Source organism: Columba livia, chromosome 1 (assembly GCF_036013475.1).
Source record: "Columba livia isolate bColLiv1 breed racing homer chromosome 1, bColLiv1.pat.W.v2, whole genome shotgun sequence".
NCBI lineage: Eukaryota > Metazoa > Chordata > Aves > Columbiformes > Columbidae > Columba > Columba livia.
Genome location: NC_088602.1, coordinates 181,448,639 through 181,473,097, shown reverse-complemented (window position 1 = coordinate 181,473,097; position 24,459 = coordinate 181,448,639). Strand labels below are relative to the sequence as shown.

At 37.6% G+C, this 24,459-nt stretch overlaps 1 protein-coding gene across 50 annotated transcripts in view; it reads left to right on the top strand.

The window, feature by feature from the left end:
* The window catches only part of NRCAM (neuronal cell adhesion molecule), a 155,026-nt gene that overhangs the window by 49,809 nt on the left and 80,758 nt on the right, over positions 1-24,459 (top strand). For 49 of the 50 annotated variants that reach the window (XM_065048701.1, XM_065048698.1, XM_065048685.1 and 46 more), the window contains one exon: positions 119-213. The gene's annotated coding sequence lies outside the window, so the exon portion shown is untranslated. Of the gene's footprint in view, positions 1-118; positions 214-4,311; positions 4,331-24,459 lie in introns of those variants that run through there. The other variant, XM_065048655.1, reaches the window with a different exon arrangement.

Genomic DNA, 24,459 nt, shown 5'->3' with positions numbered 1-24,459 from the left:
TAACTGGATTTAGCATTGCAGCTACATCAGGACATATCTGATGTATTTGTTGTACTTTAACAGTGAACGTAATTATTGACCTCTATAAATATTTCAGGTTGTATATTATTTTTTTCAGGCAAGGCGGTAACATAAAGACCTGTCATACAGGGGATAAGAAAGAAGGAAAAGTAAGGACATAGACCATCTTGCTCTGAAGCTATTTGTACAAAGGTAAGATTTTTTTTTCTCTCTAAATTTTAATTTCCCATGCTAACTGGGGAAAAAAAAGCTATCCATTTCTTATCTTTGTATTCCATTTCTGTTAAGTACTGTCAGGGTAGTCATATAATGTGTTCTGTGTTTACCTGCATTTCCATGTTTGTTTAACACTTTATGATTAATACCATTTTAAAAATGTCAGCTCAACTTTTAGCTGAAGGGCTCAGATCAAATATGTTGACTAGAACAGCAGCTCAAAGTGTGTCATAGCTTCACATAGTTGAAGGTAGGCTTAATCATCTCTGATGTTCCTTGCTGGAGAGAACAGGTGTCCAGACAGGCCAACTAGTCTGGAAAAAGTGGACTTAGAAGCAACTTGATAGATTTATTTACAAAAAAAAGCAAAAGTTTATTCTTCTAGCATAGAGCACAGATTTGGCAATGGGGACATTCTGAATTCTTTACTCTCTTTGTTTAGGTCCTAAGGTTAAAATGCCTGGTTTAGAAGTTTTGAAGTAAGCTTTGATTTTTCTTCTTTTTTTTCCAATCCTGCCCCAACCCCGGCCTGCTCTTGTATTTGAATTGCATAAACCTTTCAGCATGAGAACAGAGAAAGTCTGACTTGAAGTCAGTAGTAGCTGCTGAATAGTCATCTGTGTTTTAATATCTGATTATTTTGAATGAAAAGTCTGATTTGAAGGTCTTGAATACAGTATTGTATACAGTCTACTAGAACAGACCTTTTCTATCTTTTATAGTGCACAGGCGTGGGTAGTTGCACAGTGTTTTATCCCTCATTTCTGTGTTCAAGTGGACAGAGCATCTGAAAACATCAATAATATGTTTAAAACAGAGAAAGGAGGAGATAAGAGATATGCACTGAAACGTTTTGACTTCTGGATTATATGCCGGCAGTGTTACTAAAAGTAACATTTAATGCATCCTGTCCATGCAATGAAGATTTTTTCAATCTTTCAGGTATCTCTTCTGAAATGGTTCTTGTGTTAGTCACTCAAGAGTTAAATGTAGCTTTGCCAAAAGAGAACTGTTACTGTGAGGTTTTTAAACTAGACTGCTCTGAAAAAAAGATAAACCATTGAAGACTCTGAAAGGGTTTTTGGATGGTAACCAAGTTAAGGAAGCTCTGAGGTTCTTTGGCTTTGCTGCTGGCTGCTGTTGCTCTCTGGGGTCCTGGCACCCTGTCAGTGTGTCCTCATTGCCTCCATAGCTCCAGCTCTCCTGTCAGGGAATGCCACCATACAATAGGTCCCCTGGGGCTGCTTGGATGAGTGACAACCAGCCAGCTCCAAAGTGACAAGTGTTTAAATGTCTAATTGGGTCAGTGCACAGGTACCTGCTCCTCATGAGTGAGATGTTCTGTCTTTTCTATGTGACGTTCTCTTGGTTCCTCTCATTTTTCCTGCAGTTGTAGAACAGAAGTGTCAATACATTGATGCAAGAGAACAGGCATTAATGAAAGGACAGGGGTAATTTCCTGTTAGCCTGTTTTGGTTAAACTAGCTTTACCTCTTGAGTACTGACTGGAGGGGAGGCAAGGAAATCCATTAAAGTGATGGATATTCGGTGATGCAAATGGTTATTGAAATAGACAATGAAGTGATTTATTTGACTGAAGAAAACAAATACATTGTCTTAATCTCTGAGTTAGGTAGTTCTCATACTGGTTAGACCTAGAGGCTTGGGCACCAGGAAATGTATGTGAGAGAAAAAGAACTTGTTTTGTTGGATCTGCACAATGATGCTTTTTCTAAGTCTAATAAGCAACTTGCCTTCATAGAATGCAGTCAGATATACGTGACTGATGTGCAAGGGAACTGTTTTATCTTATTGAAGGCTTGGTCTGTGCAGAGAAAACAAGTGACATTAAGTCTATAGTCCATATTACTCAGATGTGGTTGCTCTCCTTTTGTCTGTTCCTCAAAGAAAAAATATAATACAAAGATGATTAAGGGTCTGGAGCACCTTTCTTATGAGGAGAGACTGAGAGAGCTGGGTCTGTTCAACCTGGAGAAGAGAAGGCTGAGAGGGGATCTCATCAATGTTTATAAATATCTCAAGGGTGGATGTCAAGAGGATGGGACCAGACTCCTTTCAGTGGTGCCCAACGACAGGATGAGGGTCAATGGGCACAGACTGAAGCACAGGAGAATCTATCTGAATAGGAGGAGAAACTTCTTTACTTTGAGGGTGTCAGAGCACTGGAACAGGCTGCCCAGAGAGGTTGTGGAGTCTGCTTCTCTGGAGACATTCAAACCCCTCCTGGAAACATTACTGTGCAATCTGTGCTAGGTGAACCTGCTTTAGCAGGGGGGTTTGACTGGATGATCTCCAGAGGTCCCTTCCAACCCCAACCATTTTGTGATCTTGTGATACCTGAGTATCTGGAGATCTTCTAGTCCAAGACCCCCTCTGCAAGAAGCAGGGTCACCTAGAGCAGCTTGCTGTTTGGACAGCTGATTCACGTGCTTGACCACTCTTACAGTAGAAAAGTGCATTCTTTTATTCAGATGGAATTCCATCTGTTCTAGTTTGTCCCCATTGCCTCTTGCTTTGTCATGGGACACCACTGAGAAGTGTTGTTTACCCCTGCCCCCATCAGGTATTTATACACATTGATAAGACCTCCCTGACCCTTGTCTAGGCTACAGTCCCAGTTCTTTCAGGCTCACCACATGTCAGATGCTCCAATCTTATAATCCTCTTTGCGGTCCTTCACTAGACTCACTCTGGGATGTTTATGTTTTGCTTGTACTGGGGAGCCCACAAGTTGACACAGCATTCCAGACGTGTCTCATCAGGGCTGAGCAGAGGGGAAGGATCATCTCCCATGACGTGCTGGCAACATTTTTGATAATGCAGCCTAAGATGCTATTGGCCTTCCTTGCTGCAAGGGCATGTTACTCCCTCACGGTCTGCTTGGAATCCACCAGGGCCCCCAGGTGCTTTTCTGCAGATCTGCCTTTCAAGTGGTCATCCCCTATACTGTACTGGTGCCTGGGGATATTCGTCCCCAGATGCAGGACTTCCTATTTCCTTTTATTGAACTTCATGAGATTCCTGTTGGCTTCTTACTCAGCTTTTTAAGGTCCATCTGACTGCCATTGCAACTGGCTGGTGTGTCAGCCACTCCTCTCAGTTCATGTCATCAGCAAACTTGCACTCTGGATGCACTCTGTCCCATCATCCAGGTCACTAATGAAGTGGTTAAATGGTACTGGCCCCAGTGTTGATCCCTGGGGTGTACCAGCAGTGACTTTCTTCCAGCTGGACTTCATGCTGATCACAACTCTTTGAGCCTAGCAGTTCAGCTAGACTTCAGCCCATCTCACTGTCTATTTGTCTAGTCTGTACTTATCAGTTTGTCTATGGGGATTTTACAGGAGACAGTGTCAAAAGCCTTACAAAAGTCAGGATAAACAACATCTGCTGCTCTCCCATCATCCACTGAGCCAGCCATTAGCTGGGCTGTTCTGCTCAGAGTGTGTCAGTCCCAGCAGGTGCTGCTGCCAGGGTTGCTCCATGAAGTCAGTACCTCCCCAGTTCAAGGTTTGTTGAAAACAATATTGTCAGTTTTGCCTTGGCTGACTTGCATGTGTGTTTCTAAAATAACACTTTTTTTAATGGTATGTATTTAAAAGTGTGAAGAGTAAACATTTAAATGTTGTCAAGTTTGAAAGTATTCTAAGTGGTGTGAAGTCAGCAAAATAGCTATTGTCAACACTGTTTATATGGCAACTGCTTCTGTTTCTACCTTGCTGCCCTTACTAATAAAAAGACCTGCTGAGAGAGGCGAAAAATAAAGACAAAAAACGCCGTTTGCTGTAAGATGAACAGACTGAAGAAAGAAAAGTTTTCATGGGTAGGAATCAGAGGAATTATTTATAATAATAAGAGTAACAGAAGTACATTTTTTCAAGTTTACGATATTGCTGTAAAATTTGATTGTGAAAAATGTCCTCATTCTAACAGGACTGGCGTATCATCCAGTTAATTTAGGAAACTTGACAGGAGAAGTCATCTGGAAAAAAGAAACATATTTCGGTAACATACAGTTTCTTAACATCAGCAAAGAGAGAAAGAAAATAGTTTCTTATTCAAAAATGTAAATGTAAGTATTTTTAAGTGACAGAAATTCCCTCTAGAAATCAGAAACCTTATTAATGGGTCGGAAAATGACAGACCATAGAAAGGGAACACTGCTGCTTTCTTTTGTGGAAAAGCATGAATTAATTTATGTTAAAAATACCTCCCAAAGCTTTTATTTAGTGATAATATACTGATGTTTTTCATAAATTCGTTTACAGGTAAACCGAGTTTTCAACAGAAATTGTCGTAACTTATTTAGGGATCACAGCCAGTCTAGTTTTACTAAAGCCCACCCAAATGTTCTAAGTGTATAATTTCTAGGATAACTGTAGTGTGCATGTAAAATGTTAGGTTTTTCCCATCTTTTTTTTCTCACTTTACAATCTCTGATTGCCTCATGTGTAAACTGGTTAAATTAAATGTACCTCTTTCTTCAGATGTTCCTTTTATAGGTCTCTTGCAATGTCATTTTTTTCAGTATGCTAAAAGAAGACAGCATGTAAGGAAAATATATAATCCTCAAATGCTCGGTTACTGCTGCATAGAGTCTTTTCACAAGAACTTTTGGGGATGGCTTAAGAGTATCACTTTTTTGCTACATGCATTATTGTGAATGTGAGTCAGTTCCAGCTCTAATTGTGAATACAACTGCAGATGCCATAAATGATACTGTGAAATAAACTTTTCTTTTAACATAATGTTAAGAGTGGAGGGGAGGTAAAGAAAAGAAACATTAAACCAGTTTTCATTCTCTTGTTTGTTTGTTTGTTTTTTTCCTGTGTGTTTGAAAGATTTCTGAGCTTGCAGCTTCCTGCAAGAGAAGCAATTGAGAAAGATCTTGGGAATATTTTTGAGTGCCCTATTTTTGTTCCTTGCTGCTTATGCATTCACTAATATCCCACTAAGACTGTGAAACACAGAAGGCAGCAACCACAAATATTGAGACATGGATTTATTCTGCCTCATTTTAGGTTCCTGGATACCTCAGTTAAATTAACAGCATAGTTGTTTAATCTATAGGAATTGATCTGATTAAAGAGGAAAAAAAATTTTGATGGGCAATTTTAATTCTTTTGTAATTTGACTAATCTACTTGCCTGTATGTCCACTCAGATGTGTGCAAGCACAACAAAATAGTTGGTGCATAAGTGCTAAAAAAGTGCAGGGAAATATGTAGAAATGAGGGGGACTGGGAGGTCAGTGAGCTGCTGCAGAAACTTCAGCTTGTGAATTTCACTGCTTCTTTCAGATGTTGTGGTTTTTTTTCCAGTTCTCTTAATCAAGATAGAGTTATTATTCCTCCCTTGAAAATGTTGTTGCACCCGTTCTCACAATCATTGCATGCATTTATAAATATATTGTTGCTATTATAAAGTGGGCACCTTTAGGATAAATATTTTGTTAGTATTGCCTCTTGATATTGAAACTATTGAAAAAATCTAAAGCTCTGAGTAAAGATCTTTGAAAAATAAGTAAATGTACCTTGTGTTACCATACATGATTCTTTTATCAGAATAAAGTATTCATATGCCCCATTAAAATAGATTTTCATTTAGCTATATTTATTTCCAAATGTTCTGACTCTTGTAACAAAATGCATGGTTACAGGATCACAGGTTCGTTGAGGTTGGAAGACACCTCTAGAGAACATCTGGTCCAATCCTCAGCTCAACCAGGGCTACCTAGAGCTGGTTGCTCAGCATCGTGTCCAGGTGGCTTTTGACTGTCTCCAAGGATGGAGATTCCTCAACCTCCCTGGGCAACCTGTGCCAGTTCTTGGTCACCCTCACCATGAACAAGTGTTTCTTGACATTCAGAAGGAACCTCCTGGGTTTTGGTTGATTTGTGCCTGAGTGTCTCAGTATGACCAAATGATTTGAAAGCTTTGCTTTCCAGAGATCCATAGCTGCACCTTTTCTATCTTTCAAAGCTAGCTTGCAACAGTGCTTGTAGTTAAAGAGTTTTATTTTAAAATATTATACTGATGAGTGTACAAACTGGGAAAGAAAACCACATACCAGGTGTTCTTGAATACTCGGGCCAGATCCAGTAGTAAGAAAGCTTTCCTGAGCTGGAAAACACTTCACCACTCAAAATTTATTCAGTGGAATCTTGGAAAGTAGTGTTTTTCTGGATCAGTAAGGTGAGTGATTAAAACCATCTTGAACATTGGTGATGTCAATGACATACTTTTAAATCAGTACAATCAAACCTATTTTGTTATCACTATGTCACTAGATAGAAACAGGATCAAAAACCAAGATAAGGCACTCTCTTTAACACAGATACTATTTTCTTTTTTTAGTTGAAAGTTTCTCAGTGGTTGACAGTACTCCCTGTAGCTGATCCTGCTTTAATTACAGAACAACTACTAGATTCCATTTAGTTTTCTCCTGGTTAATACATTAACACCAGCTTGTGCATATGTTTATTTTATAAAGAAACACGGAGGGGGGATAGAGAGGTAATGAAGCAAAAAAGGTTACCATAAACTGTTTTCACAAATCTGACAGAGTAAAGCAAATACTTAAGCTGACCAACAGTAAACAAAATTTTTAAGCTCCAAGTGAAGAATTTTTTATGGGAGTGCATATAAGTTATGACTTAAGTTCTCCTGAAGTTTGGAAGACAAGGAGTTTTATATAGTTTTGTTAATAACTTTAATCCCCCCCATAAAATAACGATGCCTCAGCGGAAGCTTAGGTGAAATTTATGCACATGATTTTACTTATTGCAGCTACTCTATATGGCATATATACATCATTTGATCTTTAAAGACTCTTCAATCTATGGTGTTAGTGGAATAACAAATAATTCAGATTTTGATGTCTTCTGTTAGGCTGGGCAGTCATCCAGTCCAATGTCCTGTTAAAAGCATGACAAACTTTAGAGTCAGAGCAGATTGTTTAGCACTTTTCCCCATTCAGATTTAAAAATCTCCAAGGGTAGAGATACTAAATTGCCTAAGGATGCTGTAGTATGTCCTTAACTGCTCTCCTTGGATAATTTTTCATTTAAGTCTGATTGAAACTTTCCTTGTTGTAACTTGTGGAAGTCTGGCTGGGTATTTTCTGCAATTCCCCTTCCTTTGTGACCTTAAAGGTTGGTACTGGGAATGCACAAAAGCCTTTGCACTACCCTGACACAGTACTTCATAAAATACTAAGATACTGTTGGGAAGCATTAAATTTGCATGTTTCAAATCTAAATAAAACCAAGTGTTTTATAGAGCATGTTAACATGAGGAATGGGCCAAGAAACGTAGTACTGAGAAAGACTGCAGCATTGTATTATACCAAGACCTTTTGTAACGAAATCCCAGAATACATCATTTTTCCCTGAGTCTGTCATGTGGAAGGCTTGTAAATGCTTATTTTTTTTGTAGAATGGTTTGCCAGCATGTAAGCTCATGCTCACATTTTCAGGAGTAAGTAGTAATAAACAAGCTGAAACAAAGGACGTAATAAAGATTTCAGAACAACTTGTGATACTGTATGACACAAAAGATGAGCTTACAAAATCAGTTAGGAAAAGACCACTGGAATGGATTACAGCAGAATATAAATGACAAAGGATAGCAGTTCAACATGGAGAGGGATAAACTGGTTTTTAAGTCACTATTTTTTATTACTCTCTATAATAAAAGAAGAAAATATGTAGTTTCTTGCTTTTTTTATAAATTTATAGAAGAGTTAGTAAACGTAATGAATAGACGTAATATTACTGGATGATCTGGACAGAATTATGCATCAATAAAATGTAATGGATGTAGTAAAGGCAGCAAATTCAGTGCATTTTAATATCTGGAGGACTTGAGCCTTTGTTGAAGGCTGATGTCCTTTTGTATAGATAACCCGTAATTATCTGAATGTTTTTCTAGTGTTTTGGAACAGGAGTGTATTATATCTAAATGCACATGAATATTTAAGTGACTGATACAGTATAACACTTCATTTTAATAGTATCCTGTTTGTTTCAAGGAAATAATGTTCTAAAAGCTTTAAGACAGCAGTCATTTGTGCATTATTGATTGAGCTACGTCTTCATCTCTGAACTAAGATGTTTGTGTTATCAGTGTTACAAATTGGTAGTATGTGAAGATGTATCTGGAATGTATGGATTTTTTTTCTGAGAACCTTGGAATGTGATGGGGTAACAAATCTAGATCTGTGCTTAAGATAGAAAGAATAAAGGCAAGTAGTGGGTTGTAAGTAAATTCCCCCTTCGCCTTTGCTCCCCGAAAATCATTCTGTCAATAGTTCCCCTGTATCAGAAGCATCTAGTAACACCAGGGAAAGGCACAGAATGGATAGAAGGTCATTTACTATTGAAAATAATAGTATTTGCTCCATTAAATGGACTTTAATAATTACTTTGCAACAGTCTTCAAATCCTGAACAATATTTTGTTGTGCTATGCATGGGAAAAAATATCAGCCCATTCACTAGAGTCTGAATCGCTTATGTTTTCTGAGCCTCGGTCGCTCCTGAGTAAATTCAAGATAATCTTCTGAAACTTACAGAATTGTTAAGAGTAACAAGGAGGAAGTTGTATTTATTCCTCGTCCTCTGCATGGCTCCCAACACGATGCTGTATGTACAGTATGTTAGTATCTCTTACTCCTTTTTGCGTTCGCTATTTGTGAGTACACTATTGGTGTACAAGTAATGCCTTCTCTGCTGCCTGTGTCATGTGTGCCTCTACAAGCAGGTCAGATCAAACTTTAATGTAACAATTTAGCTTTACTAGGGTTCTCATAACTTAGTCTAATTTGTAAAATATGATTGGCAAAACAAAATGAGAAATTTGGTCCCAGCAACACAGACGTTTTCTGTGGATGGAAGGTCAGACGGATAACTAATGTTCAGCTATTGCTGCAGGCAGGTACATGAGTTGTTCAGACGTTGTTTCGTATTTGTGTCCTGTGACCAGTAATCCCAGCTCTTTCTTTGATTGCTCCTTCTGGTAGAAAGCTGATTTTTCTATTTCCAGATTTTAATTTTATATTTTATGAGCAAAGGTTCCTTTCTGTTTTTCCTTGTACAGCCTCCCAAATGTCTGGGTTATCTGCAGTCGGTAGTTTTCTTTCCCTCATTTGAAGCCTGGGCCAAGACATTCTTGTGTTTTTTTTATTTCTTGCTACCCCATGGTGTTTCAGATAATAGTGCAAGAATCTGACTGTAGGAAAGGAAAATATTCAGAGGTGCTCATCAGTTGAAGATTAAGGTTATAAGTAAGTCTAGCAGCAGGTCACAGAACTTTTTCTAATATATGGGTACCAGGTTGTTTTTTTTTTTAATGAAATACTAATACTTGGGTTTTTTGAATGTTTTTAAAAGTGTATTTTAGGAATCTCATATTGTACCTCAAGAAATGCAATGTGTCTCATTTCTGACCCATGCCATATGAGTTCTGGTATAGTATGTAGACCTGTAGATTTCAGATAAACAAGAATTGGTAATGTGTTCAATGGGGATGGTTCTGCTTTCCATTCAAGACAAGCCTAACACAGAGATTCTTCTTAATGAACTTTATACGTGCAAGGGAGGGATCAATGCCAAATGTTTTTCCTGCCAGAACTTTGCAGTTTATTAAAACTCTTTGCTATGAACAGCACACATTTCACTGTGTGTGAAAGAGAAAGAGATATGTAATCTTGAAACCACAAGGTTTCTGTGAATATAAGACAGTTTCTCCCTTCTGGGTACCAAGGGAAGATTGAAAACCCAATCAGTAATGGATCAGAGGATCTCCCTGACTTTTATGTTTTTTCTGTGTCTCTCTTCCTGTCTCACTTTTCTTTCCTGACTGTGTTTACCAGAAGTGATAGAGAAGTCAAATACAAAAATCAGGGGAATATAGAGGTACACAGATTGGAGCTTCCAAAATATTTTGGTTTCCATTTTTTCTCCTAAATAATTTACCCTCTTTACAAATCTTTTAATGTCTGCTGCTCTGTTTTTTCTGTTGCTAGGACATGCTCAAGTAAATGGAAAGTTTACAAAGCCCTGAATGGGAGAAGCTTCTCAGTGAAGTGGGTAAAGCAGTAAAAAGAAATTGTATGAAAATGCAGAGATAAAACATAAGAAATAATTCTTGAGCTATTGAATTAATATCTTTAGTATGAACTTGCATGCAAAAAGCTTATTTTAAATTAAAAATGAGATATCACAGTTAACGTCAGCCCTTTGTGATAATGTATTCCAATACCCTTAACACGCTTGAGTATCGTTTACAAATCTTGATTTTTCTGAATTGACAATTTAAAACTTATTCACTAAAGTATTCATAATAAAATGTGTCATGAGTGAGTAACAGCCTGTATTCTAGAATAAACTTTTTTTTTGTGAAACTGTTGCTTCCAAACAACAAAAAATAAATAGATTATTCATAGGCATTACGGCGATTCGGTTTTATCTCAATTTCCATCTTTCTGACAGATAACAGATTTTCCAGAACTGCATGAGGTACATAGTTTACGGTATTGTAAAATGATGTCAGCACTTCTAGGATCTTTAGAGCAACTATTTGGCATTTTCTTTAAAAATAAATTACTCTGTTTTAATCTTAGTATTTCCTGTCTTGCAGGAATTTTGAGTGTATGGCTGTATTTCGCTGAATGAATGTGGTCTGGTCAAAAACTGATTTTTATGGCTGGAGCTCTGTAGAGTACCTCTGCCCTCCTCACTGACTGTGACAGAGGAATTAAATATTTCAGGCTGTTCCCTCTGGAGCCTCTCAGGGCTGGTTTACAACGTGAAAGTTTTCTTGGCAATTCACTGGGCAATTAAATTCTCAGGAAGTACTTCAAAGGAAAATGGATGGTTGGCTGGCAGGAATGGGTGTTTTCCAGCCAGAGAAAAGAGAAGAATGTTGCAATGAAGTTTTAAACCCTGTAGGTATTTTTAAAATAGCCTACCACTGACTGTCATATCTTCCTACTAGTTTGTTCAGACAAGTTTCTCCAGACCTCTTTGTGAAACCATAGCTCTCAGGCCATGCAGCTTCAAAGGTATTGAAGCTGCTTCAGATTGAGAACAGCAGACTGCAGAAGGGCAGAGTCCATCCCTTAATGTCTTTCAAGCAGTTGTAACACTCATGAGGTAGAGCTGCATCTTGAGTGGTGATATGCAATAACATACAGCAACCATCCTTCCAAATTAGTCACATGCCTGACGGACAGTTTGAGTTGCCTTGGACCGTTTGCAGAGCCCTGGAGAATCGAACAGCTTCAGTTCTTGGAAAGTAAATGGATTAAGTTTCTTACAGTATATTTTAGCATTTTTTTCCATCTTTCTTCTCCATGTCTCATCGATTGAGCTAGCATACTGTTTGCTGTTGAAAGAGTAAAGACAGTGTTTTGTACTTTTGGGGACTGGAACAATGAAATGGTTGAGGAATGTGGAAAAGTATATGTGTTTTAGGTGCAGCACTTGGGTCTTTCTTAGTGAATTGTTGATGAATTCAGTTAGTTGATAGAAAACTTTGGAAAGACAAAATATTCCTGCAGCCTGCAGATGTTAAAAGTGGTTGTTAGATTAATGGGAACAAGAAAACATTATTTTTCTTTATTAACAACTGAGTCTTGGTTTCTTTCCTTACACAGTTCCCTCCAAACAGTATCTAGAATGAAATACAATTGTGATTTTCAATGTTTTCATGTGTATGCTGCTATCATCAGTTTTTAATGTACTTTATAGGTAAGCTTTTTAAGCTGAAGCTTTTGTAAAGTCAGTTTGCTCACTACAGAACTATGCTTTGTTCAGTCAGTTGAAAATTAACACAAGTTTAGAAAAGCTGATGGGGCATTTTGTTTTACTCATTTTTTGGCACTGATGCAGAAAGTGTTTAGTAACTCATGCCTAAACTGTAGGGAAACTGGATCCACACCTGTTCTTTTTAAAACCAAAGTAGTCTTCTGGAGGTGTTTGGTGCTTGTTCACTGGTATCCCAGAAGTAAGTTATGAAAAAGATTTTGAGAGCTTGATTCTTCATACTGCTGTTGCAAAAGTCATGCAGGTAACCTGTATCAAGTTGCAGGAGTACTGAGAAGTAGGAAGGAAGACTGGGAAGGGTGTATGGCCCATGAATTCTATTAAAACAGTGATGTTAAAGGCTTACCACAAGTAAGTGTATTGTACTGACTGACACAGTCATGACCATCCTTGTGATTTCCCAACATTACTGCAACATTTAGACAATGCGCTTTGAAACTGAAATGAGATCCATGTATTAATTTAAAGCCGTATCTTTGGAGGACCTGGGAGGAATGCTGAAGTTGGAGAGGATTTAAGGAAGTGCATTTTGTTATGAAGATGTGAAGATTAACTTAGTACTTTGAAAGGGAAGAGCTATGTAAAGCTTCCTTAAACCTCTGAACGTTTATTGTGCCATATCGAACTGAATAAAGATATTTTTATTGATGTAACTGTTTTACTTAAAGATCCAAGGAGTATGCTTAGTTTTATTCTTCTCACAAACACGCTGTAGTAGGGTCTAGTCTTTACCAAGTGGGACTGAGCACTCTCTGAGCATCAGAAATAGCTTTCACAAAACAGCAATTAGTGTACCTGGATATAGGGTTCCTATTAGGGGGCAGCCCTGCACGAGGAGATACCTAGATTTCAGAAGATAGTGTACTACTATTACTTCTTTTCTGTATATACTCTGTAGAAACAGTTACTTATGTCTTCTTGACTGCACAATGGCCCACCTTCAGGAGAAATATACCTCCCAAAGGTCTCATGATTATGGCCTTTTGCTAGCTTAGACCTGAACTGGGAAAGCCCAGCCTACAGCTTTCCTCCTGCTCCGTAGCTGCATTACCGTGGTATTGGGCAAAGCATTGTTGCACCCTTCTGCCATGCTCAAAGTCATGGAATGGTCTCATGACTGCACAACAAGTTCTCAGCTCTGATTTCTGGTTTCATGCTGATATAGCAGTACTTCAAACTCTCAAGAGAAAGACAGAACTTAAAATTTTTCAGTAGTTTCTGTTGGCTGTGATAGACATTTCCTGAGACTGCTGGTTGTTGTGAATACTGTGCACAGACATCTGTCTGTTTTGCGTTCAGTGTAATATGGAAGGTAGATGACCAAACAAAAAATGCAGCTTCTTCTCTGGAGCTAGTTGCTTATGTCCTTATAGTGTTCTGTGCTGGGAAGCCTGTGTCTGTTGCTTCTGGTTTTGGTCCAAGGCGCTCGTGTAGGATTTTGTGGCTCGTGCGGACTATTTGATATTCACAGGTTCTTCAACATCAAGCTATTGAATATCCCTTAGTTGCATAACATCCAGTGAGGAATGACCTAGCCAGTCAAGAACAAGGTTTTCTTCCCTGGAAAAATACAAGTAAAAAAATACTGCAAACACTGAGTTGAAGATAGTAACAACAAATGTTCCTTCACTCAGGATTCTTCTTGCAGCTGCAGCACATTTCTTCTTAGAAAGCTTCAGCTCCTCTCCTACACCTGTTGTTCAGTGGAGGTCTCTGCTGTAGGCCACAGATCTTGGGCTGCTGGGAGCCTTCAAGAAGAAGAGATGTTGCACAGAGAAGTGAGCATATGAGAAAAAGGTTACAGAGAACAAAGGTTTAGGACACAGACTGTAAGGGCAATAGGCGGTACGTGCATTTGTACCTTGACAGATGTCAGCACTTATCTCTGTAAGGCACACAGTTAACTTCCTTGTCTGTTTAGTACTATAGCTGCCTGTGGCATGTTGTATCTGACAGGAGCTTCTCTGTGGAGACTGTGAGATGTGGTTTGCACAGCACCTTTGCTCTCAGGCTCTCGGTTACACCCTGCTCTCTTCTCACAGGCCTCAGGAAAGCAGATTACTTCACCTGTACTCCTCTCCTGAATTTAAAACACATTAGTTCAGCGTAACCTCCATTTTGTTTCCAGGAGGCACCCACTTTCTACTAGGGTGTGTAGCACCTTTGGTACTTGTGCTCGACCAGATAATAACCTTATTTGATTTGAGGAACATGTTTGGATGCAATTGTGTCAAATTTAACAGCAGAATTCTTATTGTCATTACTAAGTTATGATATCAGTCACTGTCATTTGGTGTCTATTATGGGATTGTGTTTGTAATGGTGTATGAAAACTGATGAAATTATGTTAAGATTATTTAATTTACCTTTCTAGTTGTTTTTTGTCAAGCTCTTTTCATCTGTACTAGCCTACACACGTAGGGAGATCCATACAAAGATGTCTATGCTTTTTTTCTACTTAAAAATTTGAAAGGAAAGTGGCCATGACAAAATATGAAAAGCTTTCTCTGACACAGTATGTGACGTTCCACACAGCAGATACACCTGGCCCTTATTTGGACATTATCACTGAACAGCAGTTATGAAGCCAGTACTTGTTGTGATACCATAATTCTTCACCATTCATTCGCAGTAGGGAATAGCTGAAGGAGCAAAACATCCTGTGCTGATGTAGTTTGCTTTCTAACATGGTGACTTCTCAAGATAGCATGTATACAGATGGGTGTTCTTCAAACAGCTGGGCCAGCAAAAGATCTCACAGCCTGTCAGTCTTGCTGCCTTTCTCCCTGCTGATGGGTATTGCCTTCCTGTGAGAGCCAGCTAAATCACTCGTGTGATATTTTGCCTGTTTAAATCTTGTTAATTCCTTCATTAATTGAGCCAGCTGGAAGAGGACATTTGTCTTTAACCTTACAGAATGCATAGTATGGTAGTGATTAAATTAAATTGGGCACAGACATATAGTAGTGGGCCAGAATCCAGAATAACTTGTTGAACAGTTAGGGATAGTGGCTCTGGTTTTGTCAGGTGGATTTGTGGAATCTAGTCTAGTGTGTATAAGGTGAGGATAGAGAACTCAAAGTTTTGATGTTAGGCAGAGGCGCGAAGAATAACCTCAGTTTCGAACAGAGCTGAGCTAAAATATCAGTAACCCTGTAATATGAGCAGTAAAATACTAGATGAGGCTGTGCGGGCACTACCATCCGAGGCAAAAAAATGCTTACAGTATCACCTTGCATTCAATTTGGATCAATAATAGAATAGTAAAATGTAGCTGGTGATTTCAGACTTCTAATTAAACACCAGGGATTGCATTCCCTCTGTTGCAAAAGCTGAAATCTAAAATTTGTAATATGAAAAGTCTCCATTTATGCCTTTTGTGCAACCATGGTAAGTCCCTTGTGAAACAGAAAAGCTATTACATTTGGAAAAGCATCTATGCAGCATCAACATTTTCAAGCTTTTATTAAATGATGAATCTATATAGGATTTGTGGAACCCAAGGCAGAAGCATTGTTAAATAATGCATGCTGAAGAATACGTAATCTCAGATTTATTCCACAGAGGCTTTCAGTTTTGTTTTGGGATTCATGAACTCTCCTGGGTCTTCTAAAAATTAGCAGATGTGACCACTGTAATAGCTCAATAATGTCATCTGTCTGGCATCAGGGGTCCTCTTTTGCAGTAGCTAAGTGTCTTTTGATATGTGATGTGGTCCGGTAATGTTGTAAACCTCTCCGGCTTCTCTGAGTATCAGCATTTTGTAAAGCCTTTTAATACTGCTGAAAGAACAGATAATGACAGTGTACAGTGCTAGAACAAAACAAACAAAGGCTGAATATACAAATGTTGATGACCTCTTAGTTTCTAAAATAATTACAGTTCATGTGGTTTTGGCTTTTACAACTTTGGAGTATAAATCCTTTTTGTTGAATTTCTATGAAATGTTATTCAGGAAACACATTTCTGCAAGGAAACTGTCAAATGTTTAGCCACAGAAACCAAAAGCATTTCTTTGAAACCTGTCATCCAGTCATCTGTGAGTATATTCATTAGTTTTTGAAAATGCCACCAAAGCAGCCATGAATTAAAAAGGAAAAAGTTGTTTTAAACCAGGATATATTCTTCTCGTGTTAAAATTAATACTAGAGTTTTGTAAGTAAATTACTGACCTTATCTAGCGGCAAAATGTCAGAAGAAATTAAATTTTACGTGGCTAAATACAACAGAAATTCAATCTGTCGCTTATTCACAAAATGCTTTTATCCCTGTCTTGTTTTGTAATTCATTTAAAGCAAGTCGTGACAGCCTGCAAAACAGATGAACAGGCTCTCTGGGAACAGCAGAAAGTCCCTTTTGTATCTATCTACTGCAGCACTTGATCTCAGTCAAGTGGCGAAGGGAAAGGCTCTACCTATTCTCACTACAAGAGGCCATTCACCTCTGTTCAAAAAGTATACTTTCTTTCATCAAAAAAGCTTAATGTGTTTTTCATTGTAGTCTGTTTTCTATAACATCATGTATAAAGAATTTAATTGTGAATTTCTGAGTAAAGCATCTTTAAAACTACAACTAGTTTAGCAGGAAACCTCCTGCGAAAGTTCTTGTGCCTATTGACATCATTTTGCGATAGTTAGTAAGGCAGTTGGTAGTTCTTTCATGTTTAAAGTAGCTGACTACCTTTAGAGTACAAAATAAGTGGTTATTTATTGCCATCAAATAAAGCTTCTTGATGCCGATAGACTTTGCTACTGCTATTTGTTGCGACAGACCTAAAGAGAGCTAAATGCCTTTCCACTTAAAAACATGTTTCCACTCAGAAAATCCCAAATAAATGAAGGATTGCTACAGATTTGAGAAAAGGATAGTTTGTACGTGTACGCTTGCTGACACAGCTAAAACAACTTGCTGAAAGGAGAGGGAAGCTTCAACACAGCCTAAAGAGCATTGGTGTGTGGCCCAGGCCTGCTTGGTCAGGCCGCTGCCTGGAAAGGCTGTGAAGCTCTGAGCACAAAACTACCATCTGATTTATTTTTGAAAAAATGTCACGTTAGGCTCTCACAGATGAATGAAATGTATTTTTAAAATCTTCTTTTTGGAATAAACTACACACTAAGATGCCTCTTGGCCAGCATACATGTAAAAAGCGACATTTCTCTTATTTTACTATACTGACAGTGCTTTGAGAATTTTCCTTTCTTTCTTTTTCTTCCCAAAAGTATACCAACAGTTAAAATGAAATTAGTAGCCAGAACCTCTCACAAATCCTTATTCCCCTATGAGCTTTTCTTTTACATGGCACACAGTTTAACTGATGATTTAGCAAAACTAGATTTAAAATTCTGGTATAGCTCAGTGAGTTCTGATGAAGGATCTTGAGTTAATTCTCCCTCTGTGTCACGTTGCACATTACCTAACCAATGTTCTGTCTAGTGCCTGTCTTTGCGCCCCTTTTCCATAAGTACCCTAAATATGACACTTCAGTTTCCTTTTTAATAGCTGCTTTGACTTTTAGGTAACTTATTGATTTCTACATCATTTGTAAAGTGGAGTGCAAACAGAAAAGCCCTGTTGTGCCAGATGTCTATTTGAGATGCAAGTGAGCACAGGAACTGCATGGTCAGGGTGCTTTTTTAAAGGAGAGCACTCTCCAAAGAAACCGGTTCTGAGTAAACTGAGAAATACGGTTCTAATTTATCACAGGGCAGACTTTTTTCAAATGTGTATGCGTGTGTATGTATATGTATACACACATGTATGTAGCTAATTATATAACTATGCTATCTTTAGAAATAAAAGCCTTCACATACAAAATTTACCCTATTTATAAAATGCATCTTGATAAATATATGTGAAGGATTGGCACTACCTTAGAACAGTTTTGCAGCAGACTGCATGCATTGATGTATGGGAGTTGCCTACGCTTTTTTGAACTATTTTATTCCTGATAAACCAAGTAAATGTTATTTGAATAAATTACTGTAAAAGGTTGATGAATAAAAAACTAATTCAGGGAATTCTAATAAAGGTTTAACATTCCTTTTTAAGTAACTTATGGAGTTTGCAGAATATAGTGCTTCTCTTCAGAATTAAAAATTCACGTTATCTAACAGACTACACTGGGAACAAGGCTGCAACTCATTAGGAAGAAATACAAGGGCATGTTTTGAATCATAAAGATAGTAAAAGTTAAATGTCAGTGCCAGTATTTTAATGGAAATATGCAGTGAAATTTATGAATGCATCTGTCATCTTGTGAAATGTGTCTGAGACATGGTGAAAGAAGAGTCAATATGGGCTTTGCAGACTGCTGGGCTGTTGCAATACAGATGGGCCACTGGAAAGTATATCAGGGCAAGAGACCCAGTTCTGTTCTTTTCTTCCCGATGTGCATCAGGAGGAACGCCACTGAGGTTAGTGCAGTTCTGTGCATGTGAAGTGAGGTAAATAAAGTAGAAGTTGGTTCAAGTTAGTGTTCTTGTTAGTTCTTGTTAGCCTGATTTGTTACATCTGGAATCATTTTTCTGCAAGGTGGAAATTTTACTGCAGAATTGTTAATGGACTATAGGATTGCTTGCATATTGTATTTAAACCTGAAAGTGTTACCAACTAGAGGGAAATGTGATATGTCCAAAGAGCTTCCCTCTAGGAAGGAAAGGGGGGAACAGTTCCAAAGCTTTTGAATGTTAAAGCCACATCTCCATCTTCTTTTTCTCATGAAAAAAAGGCAAGAGGAATTCATGAAGTAGAACAATTCTGAATTAATACTTGCATGATCTGATGCTATCAAAGTGTATTCTGGACCTAATTAAATGTCCAGTAGGTAGAGAGTGTAGCATCCCTTCCCAATGTTAAGTTAGTCTATTGGTAGGCTACTGCTTACAGTCTGTCCCTATGCCATGTTTTATCCAACAACTGTGCATAAACACATGTTTTCAGATGTTTGACTCTACTCTGAAGTAATTTTTCTTGGCTTTGCAGAGTATTGTTCACCAGTGCTTCAGTAGGGAGAAACTTACAGTGATGGTGATACTTCAGTATGGCATTGACCCAGCTCAGGTCTGTGAAGACTAAAGCTGGGGGTACAGTTTGACATAATGCTTCACTTTTTAAAATTTTAGGCTATCATCCTAAAGAAGTAGTTCCTTTTGAGAATCTCTGTCATGTCAGAACCAAATATTTTCTTACTACATAGGTAGTAAGTTTTCTTACTACCAAGATCCAAGTTTTCTCTTGGATCAATGAACCAACATTGCTCAGTTGAGATACTACAATTCTTGAATGAAAGAGGACAGGAACTTGCAGTGAGGAACAGATGAAGAGCTCAGGACTTCTCCATAACTTTTTGACAGCTACTTGACACTAGATCAGAGCAGGCCTAGTGTGGAAATACACTCCTAAATAAAGTACCAACTTTTTCACTCAAGTGAAAGGCCACATCAGAGAGAACTGTAAGGACCACTCTTGCAACAAAGGGAGTATGGCCGGTGAATGCACAGCCCTAATTCCAGCCCTCCACCCTTCATTGTCCAAGTGCTATTTTAATTTGTGGAAAGTAGTTAGTGGCATAATTCTGTGACTCTACCAAGCAAACCAAAGAAGAAAATTGGTTGTTCCAGTCTCCATGCACCTCCTTTTCAATACCTGCAGTTGTTAGGATGTATGGAAGATGAAGTACTGAAATGTACTTTCTAATAAAGTACTTTGATGACTGCTGGCAATGATTGCTGGCAAAAAAAGAGATGAAACTACTTTTCTAACCTGGTCCTTAATTCCTTTACTGTAGCAATAGCAATTGCATGGCTAACTTCATTTTTACGCAGCAGTTAAATTCGTTCAGGTTTAATTTATTTGTTTTTGCAACTCAGATTTGCTTTTTTTTTGGTGCAGGCGCCTTGACCCAGATACATTAGAAGTGGTTCATTTTGTTTAAAACAGTATTTTAATTATCCTTCTGTCCTTGTAAAATCTTTGAGTCTTTTATTCCTCTTTCTGTTTTCCTCATGACATTCAATATCACTGCTAAACCAGTGCAGTGACTTAGGTAAACTTTCTCTGATTAAACATGTGAGAAAGTATATGTGAAGTTCAGAGCATCACAGTCATGCCAACTGTTGGCTTGATTTCTGGAAATTCTGGTTTTTGATATTAAACAAAAGGTATATCACACTTTTCCCAGCATATACTGACATGAATACATCTTACAATGTTAAAAATAGCCAAGATTGTCAGCAGTTGTGGAATAAAGGAATGTGGTTTAATTAAGCAGAAATTTTATTATCTTACCTGGCAACTATCCAACAGCAAGCATTATATGTTGAAATGCATGTAATTTGTTCAACCCAGCCTAATGCTGGGAACTCACTATCGAGATTAAAGAAGAGTGGGAAAATGTCTTAGTTCTTCACTTCTTCCACGGTTTCATGGAGAATGCTTCCAGGCAACTCCTTTTTACAGCAACCAGCTCCTGTTACAGAATGAATTACGGAGTTTTAAAACAAGACATGAATGTGAATTCAGAGGTCCCTGTGATGCACTGTAAAAACCTGTAACATTTTTAAATAAATAATGAGTGCAAACAGGTCGGTTGCTTTTGTGTTCCACTCTTGGTTCAAATGTAAGAAAAACAAAACATCTTAAGATGTGAATCTTAAAGGAAAAGCAGACTTTTCCCCATTTCTGCTATTCAGGGTTATAAGAAAAGTATTTTTATGCCCTACTGACAAGCCCTAAATATGTTGACGTCTGTTTTCTGCTTTTTCCTTCTGGGAGAGGAAGCTTGCAAGGGTTTCCTTGGTCATTGTTGTTTGTTGACTACCGCACAGGCAACCAACAGGTCGTAACCCCTTGCATCAACTTGATCCAATTCCATCTAAAATACAGTGCACAAAGTTAGCTCCAGGATCTACAATTACAAAAAAAACCCAAAACCCTCAAAAAGTAAAAGCAAAAAAAAAAAAAAAAAGAAGCCCACCCTTAAGGCTTTTACTATCTGTTTTGATATGGAAAACATCATTTTCATGCACTTAGAGATGAAAGTTGGTTTGCTACTTCAAATTTTACTCTGACAGGGAGTCAAGCTATTAGTTTCAGTTTAAATGTTATCTGGACAAATTGAACCTAAGTTAATTGTGAGGTATAGCTCTAAATTTAACTTGTAGTTTAAGCTAGAAAATGGTGACTACCTACCAAATCTTTGCAGTGAAACAGCTTGAGTCAAGTTCCTGCTTAGGAAGGAATCAGAGCTGGCAGAGGAGTCTCCTTCTCTGGAGTCTCCTTCTCTGGAGACATTCAAAACCTGCCTGGACATGTTCCTGTGCGACCTCACTTAGGCGTTCCTGCTCCAGCAGGGAGATTGGACTAGATGATCTTTTGAGGTCCCTTCCAATCCCAAACATACTGTGATACTGTGAGGGGCTGCCCTAATTTTGATGCCTGGTATTATCAGCCAGACTCAGCTATTGTAACTGCCCTCTGTGAGAGGATATTTTATTATTCATGTAGTATTTTACTGTTCTGATGGTGATAAAAGCCCTGTCTCACAATGTCTACCTCAATATGAGGTAGACCGTTTTTATCCAAAGTCTGATTGATTTTTTTTTTTCCCCCTTGATGGACTTTATTTCCTATCACCCACCTTCTCCTTTGATGGCTACTCTCTCAGCAGCATGGAGAACAGCTCTTCCACCAGGCTTCTGGTGCCTGATCAGCTTTTAGGAAGGAAGAAGAGGAAGCATCAGTCTGTCTTTGGGAAGGAGGGATGCTTAGGAGAGACTGGGGTGGGAGAGATGTAGTACATTGGCAACCAGTTGTCTAAGATCCTTGCCTTGATTTCTTGCTCTTTTTTTTAAGGCAGTGCTCTAATTTTGTAATGTGCTCACACAGTGGCAACCCTCATAAACATTGTGAAACTATGTACTGAGAAAAGTTGCCTTTTCCTTTTGCTCCATCCATCTGCCCGATGAAGACTTTCCCAGGAGCCCTACTTTGGGCTTCAACTTCTTCCCATAGACCATATGTAAAATTTGGTAAGACGTCCCCATTTCCACAAGTCTTGCTTTCCAGAAGTGCTGCTTTGAGATACATTATTCTTCTGAGCAAATCTGAATTGGGAATTGAAGCTGTGGAACCTTAGGGAATAATGCCTGGAGGGAAGTTAAAGGTGAGACTGAAAACCAGACTGGTTTCAGAGATGTAAGAACAGCAGATTAAAAATTAGTTTCTTCCCAATGGTGCAGTAGTTTCGACATGTCCTTACAGACCCAATTAAAATAACATTTGATTAAAATGAATACAACAAAGCACAGTTTTCAGTGGTACTAAGTCTCTGGATGAATTGAAAAACCAGCAAAACTTAATTTTATGTTAAAGATTAAAGAGTACTTTCAGGTCTTAGTTATATTATGGTTTCTCTGGTGTATAAGCAGTAAGGCAATTTAATGTAAAATTAAAAATCCTTGGACAACAGCATCTCAATTCAAATTAGCATGGCTGAGAAAATCATTTTAGACTTTAATGTTGATTTATGGCAATTTTGCATTCTTTACATGTTGAAATCCAGAACAGTATTATGCTGATATGGCTGTATCACCTGCAGGTGTTGCTTGAGAGTTGAGTGAGCAGTCCAGTGCTTTGTATTTTCTTTGAAGGATCAATATTTCTAGATGTGCAAAGGAGAGGGGTCTGACTGACAAGCTGCCTTGATACATTGTTATTCTAACTATGACTGGATTGACTGAGAATTGCCTCAAAGAGTAAGATAATTTGTAAAAACTATAAAGCATAGCCTAGTGTTTGAAGTAATCAAAGCTAATTAGGAATATTGTTTATTTTCAACTTTTAAATGTCTTGCCTTCCTTCTTGTAGTTTCTTGAAGTTTTTCCTTCAGAAATGTTTATATTTTATACAGCATTTGCATATATGATACACATTAGATGTTACAATTGTGCAAAAATTAGAACTGGCAGAATTTACTGAAATCATTTCTAATAATTGTGCTGCAAGAATTTACTGTTGTGTATCCTCATTTTACTGGAGAGAAATTTGGTTTTCATTTTTTGTGCATGTCTAGAAATTTAGCAAATAAACTGGCTTAAGGAAAAAAAAAGAGGTAGATTGGAAAGAAAATTGATGCATAATTATAAAACAGTGTCTGTTCATGAGAATAAGAATTCAGTTGTGGGGTAAAATCATGCTGCCTTGTTTCTGTGCCTAGATGTATTGTCATAAAGAGCAGGTGTTTCTTTGGATACCTCATTATGTGATACAAATATTATATACGTATATATGCTAATAAGCTATTTTTATTTTTGAATGCTTAAATGTAGTCATTCTCTAGTGTGGATAAAATAATACACTTATCAGTCTGCTAGTACCAATATAAAGTCTGGATTACAAGTTACATAGTAAAGTGCTTTTGCAGTACTATCAGCAGAATTTTAAAAAGTTTTTTTGTAGTTATTTTTGGATTTTGTAATATGTTTTCCCCTTGCAATGCCATTTTTTCCTTTGCCTTGAAGAATCTTTCTTTAATTCAATATCTATTATTAATTTTGCGTGAGGATACTGTATGTGCTTATAATAGTATTCATATCACGAGAAAACAGGTTGAATGGAAAAAAGTTTGTCCATCAGTGCAGTTGTGCATAACTACACTGGCGTTAATTTAAACAGCAAAGCAAATTACTATTCTTGCAATGTGTGCTGTTTGAATTTGAGATCTTGATTTAAAGGACAAACTAATTGTAACAAGCCAAAGATAACAATAGTAAACATGACAGTATGAAAGAAATTTCTTTTATCTCCTCGGTGGTAATGTGAATGTGAAATTCAAATGAATCTATGAACAGTGTAAATTTTTACATCAAAGTGTAATGTTTACTTACATAATAGATATGAAATCCTGGGTAAGATTTTTTTGTTTCATTAATGAATAGCATACACATACAAAAAAATGCAGGGAAAGCTATTTCCCAGTTAGGCAACAAACTGGATTAACTTCTTGGTGAATAAATGAGCTTTTTTTACCCTTAAGGTTTGAATTAATGATTTGTATGAAAAAACTCACTCAGGCTCTAGTTATTGGCTTTGTCGTATTGCTGTTTGCTTAAATTGCACCTAAAATTATCTTATTTTACTGGTGTTAAGTGCCTCCTCTGATTCTTTTAAACAGAAAATAGAAAATATTCTTAACATATAAAATGTATTTCAAATGAAAGGGCAACAACATGGAAATGTAGGTTAGCGTATCTCATTTAGAAGGTTTCAATTTGATAACGGTATTTTAAAACTCGATTAGAAGTGCAAGATTTATTGCGAGAATTAAGCTTCAGGGTCTTATTTTTGATACATTATAATAAAAATACATTCAATTAAA